Genomic DNA, 3,893 nt, shown 5'->3' with positions numbered 1-3,893 from the left:
TTTCTTTGTCCCTCACCTTGCCAGATGGGAAAGAATTTTCTGATCCCGAGGGGCACACGGTCCCCCCCAAAGCTCTGAGGACAAGGGACACACACACACATCCCAGTGTTGGGGTACAAAAAGCACCTCAGGCTTCCACACACCCCCAGCCCCTGGGCAAGGAGAAAATGCCCCAAAAAATCCGGTTTGCCAGAAAATTATCGACATGGCAGGCAGGAGAAAGCTGCAAACCCAGCGGGATGGGAGGCAGTGAGAATGGGCTGCAGCAGGAAAGGGCCCAGCCCCAGCCCGCAGCCCCCAAGGTGTCGGCTGACAGCGCAGGATGGGAGGCTGATGGTGGCTCTAACGCCGAGTGAGTGGCCACATGCAAAGCAATGATTTACAGACTAATGGGAAAGGGGGAAGGCCTGGCCTGGGCCCTCAGGGACTCACAATTCCCACTGCCTGGGCCGGGGGGCAGGATTCTGCTCTTCCCAAGGAATGGCAGCGGCTCGGCAGCACATCCCTGCAGCTGTCACACTCCAGCTTCTCCCACAGGCCCACGCTGGCACCTGTGGCACTCCGGGCCCTTTAGCCACTCTGGCCATTGCCATGGAAAACACGTGGAGGGGCCACAGCAAATCCTTCCAATCATCCCTGCAAAGCAGGAATCAGCCCCGGGGCTGTCTGTCCGACCTCAGGCACTTTGGATCTCCCCTCCCTCCCAGCAAAACCAAACCTGATTACACCAAAACCAAATTACAACTCAAAACAGAAAAGGAACTGCAAATTTAATTCACTGTACTAATGCCAGTGCACAGCCTTCCACCTCCGTGAGGAAAATAATAATGTTCTCCTGAATGTCCATATAAAATTATGTACCAAATATATAAATACATATCTATAAAGATTTTTAAAGGGAAACATCACCCCAGACATTTCGAGAAGATCCTGCAGCAGCAAACACACAAATCTATCACTGGGAGAGACTGGAAATGGAGAGAGGAAAAGTAAATCCCCACAAACCAAATCTGAGGTGTCCTGAAAATGTTCCCAGGTACCTCCAACCCCCGAACGAGTTCGCAGAGCCTCTCCCCCTGCCACTTACGGCTCAGCTGAAGGACCCAGGGAAAAGCTTTGTATCCTCCACGGCTTCCCACACTTGTGTCCGCTCTCCTCCCAACTACCTGGTGCTCTCCGCGCCGGAGCCGGGGAGGATGGAAATACCATAGTGTTCGAGGCAGGGCTGCCTATTCAAAGGGAGGGGGAGTGGTCAGCCCCGCGCCCAGGGCGCTGCGAACGCCGCCAGCCAGGAAAGAGCCACCTCTGGCCGATGTCACGGCGCTGGGGAAGCAAAACAGCAGCTGCTTGGAGGTGGGGATGGGGACAGCAGCGTCCTGCCGGCCCCGCTGTGGGGTGGCCTCGGGGTGCCGTGTCCTAGAAATCCATCCGAGGCTCCAGCCCCCCAAGTCCCGTGAGTGGAGTTTATTCCTGCCCAGGGACCGAAGCAAAGGCTCGCAGAGCACGGCCAGGTGAGGCTTGTGCAGCCCTGGTCCCCAAATCCCAGCCCAGCTGCCGCCCGTGCCCGGAGGTGCCTCGTGGCAGAAATCCCTTCCTCCTGACGGGTCCTGGCACCTCTCCTTCCCTGCTCCCGTGGTGTCCCAGGGCTCTCTGCTCTGCTTCCTGCCTTCCCCCTGCCCCGGGAAGGATCCAGCCTGCTGCAAACCCCTGGCATGTTCTTCTGGAACCAGAAAAGCGCCCTGGTGGCCGCTGCTTGCTTTCAAAACCCTAAAGGCTGAAGGAATCCTCCTTCCATGAGGAGCCGGAGAGGGAATTTGCTCGGGCAGCACTGGGAGCCACTGGATCAGCTCTGGCGGGGGGGATGGTCCCCACCCACATCTCCCCAAAGGCCGGTCCCAAGGCAGGTGCTGAAGGTGTCCGGGGCCTCTCCACACAGGAGAAGGGCAGGAGAGCACATTCCCGGCCGGCCAGGACAAGGGAGTGGGGCAGAAACACAGCCTGCAGTGGTCTCACTCCGTTAACGCCCCTGTGCATTATCCAGAGGCTCTGGAAGAGCAGGATCTGGGGTTGTCTCTCTCAGGGTCTTTGCCCTGTCTCATTCACAGCCTGGCCAGGGCCCTCCAAACGCCAGTGGCACCCCCAAATCCCGGATGCAGGAGGACGTGTCCATCCCGCCTCTCCCTGTCTCGCTCTCCAGGCAGCAGAGCCGCGTTTTCCTCCAGGAGAGGGCTCCCGGCTGGAAATCCTGCCCGGCTCCAGCACGGATCCCATCCCGTTGTCTCCATGAGCAGCCCTGGAGCAAAGCCCAGGTACCAAGGGTTCCGTGTGTGCTGCTCCAGGACATTTTGGCAAAATGGGAGCCTGGGAGCGGCTGCTGGGATTTTCCCTGGAGATCCCAACAGCAACAAAGAGCCCCCAGCCGGGGGGCTCAGCCCCCACTGCCTCCCTGCACCGACACCATAAAGTTCTGCTTGCAGAGCATCTGCAGGAGGGGTTGATTTCCAGGGAATTTGGCAGCACCCTCACCAAAAAGCAAAGCAGCCTGTATGTCTGAGCACTGCCACTGCTGCAGGATCCGTGTGAGGAGAGGAATAATTCCCGGAGATTCCCTTTCCCAGCACACCCCTGGGTGTTTTGAGCACTCTCAGCACAGTGGACATTTGCAAAGTGCAAACCAAGCCTGAGTTTGCTCCCACGTGGGGAATTTCTGCCTGCACAGGGCTCCTGTGGCATCTCCTGCTGCCAAATGTTCCCTGCAGAAATCAGCTGTGCCGAACGAGTGCTCACAGGACAAAGGTCCCTCCTGCTCCGCTCTCCCAGCCCAGGAGGTTGCTGAAATGCACAAAGTGACAAATAGCAAAAAAGCCACATTATTTATGCACATAAAACTATTCCCAGGTCCTCCAGCAGCTCCCAGAAAATGAATTAATCTCTCCTTTAGCCCTGAATTTAGGAACACACAGCTCCAGGTGGCCCAAATCCGTTACCTGCTGGCCTCGCCAGGCACGGCTCCTTCTTGTAGCCGTTTTAACACAGGAAATGATTTACAGGGTTCCATCTCCCCAGGAAGGTTTCCAGCCTCCTGGGCTTTGCTACAAAGGCTCTGTCACATCTGAGCTCCGAGGGAGTGGAATGTGTTCAGCAATCAATTTTTATCCGGGCAACTCTTCCCGGGATAACCCCGCTGGCAGCTGCGAGCAAGATGTCCTTCCCTGGATGCTCCGCTCAGGAGGGTGTTGGGATGCAGCAATCCAGACATTAACAGCTCTGAGGAGCGGCTGTGCAGCCGGCTGGGAGCGTGGCAATGGAATCACGGAGTCATGGAATGCTTTGGGTGGGAAGGGACCGTGAAGATCCCCAGGTTCCACGTGGTTGCCTGGTTTCGGGGTTGCTGCTGTCACATCAGTCACCCGAAACCAGTTGCTTCAGCTCGCAACAAAAAAGTTGGGTTAAATTTCGGGCAGCTCATGGAATTGATCATAAAGTCATTGCACTTTCCATGGCAGCTGCTTTGGGTTTGCTCTGTGCTCATAAAAAATAAAGCAATCCCTTCATGTTTCCCCACAGGGCTTATTGATGGTTTCACCAAATCCGAGATGTCTTGGGGATGTTTCACGGGTTCTGCTTCAATTTGGGGGCACTCAGGCTCCTGCTGAGAGGTGCAGGACATTGGTGTCGGCAGAAACAGCCCCTTTCCCAATAACCTCAGAAATCCTCGTCTGCATTTGGGATGAGAGCTCAGAGCAGCATCACTGGGAGGTGGCTGCAGCTGGAGACGGCCCTGGTTTGTCTGCTGGAGCTGGGCAGTGAGAAAGGATCATTCGGGCAGAATTCAGCCCAGTCCTGAGTGTCACCGGCTGGGGGCCGCCCCCCGTCCCCTCCCCCCCCCCCCC

At 56.9% G+C, this 3,893-nt stretch overlaps 1 protein-coding gene across 1 annotated transcript in view; it reads right to left on the bottom strand.

Moving 5' to 3' along the window:
- ETS1 (ETS proto-oncogene 1, transcription factor) overlaps window positions 1–1,192 on the bottom strand; it is a 78,008-nt gene extending 76,816 nt beyond the window's left edge. Inside the window, exon 1 of the mRNA XM_008636961.2 lies at window positions 1,088–1,192. The gene's annotated coding sequence lies outside the window, so the exon portion shown is untranslated. The remainder of the gene's footprint in view (window positions 1–1,087) is intronic.
- Window positions 1,193–3,893: the final 2,701 nt, after the last annotated feature.

The sequence above is a fragment of the Corvus brachyrhynchos genome, unplaced genomic scaffold, assembly GCF_000691975.1.
Source record: "Corvus brachyrhynchos isolate BGI_N302 unplaced genomic scaffold, ASM69197v1 scaffold46, whole genome shotgun sequence".
NCBI classification, from domain to species: domain Eukaryota; kingdom Metazoa; phylum Chordata; class Aves; order Passeriformes; family Corvidae; genus Corvus; species Corvus brachyrhynchos.
The sequence above is the reverse complement of the archived record's forward strand: the minus strand, read 5'-3'. Positions and strand labels throughout refer to the sequence as shown.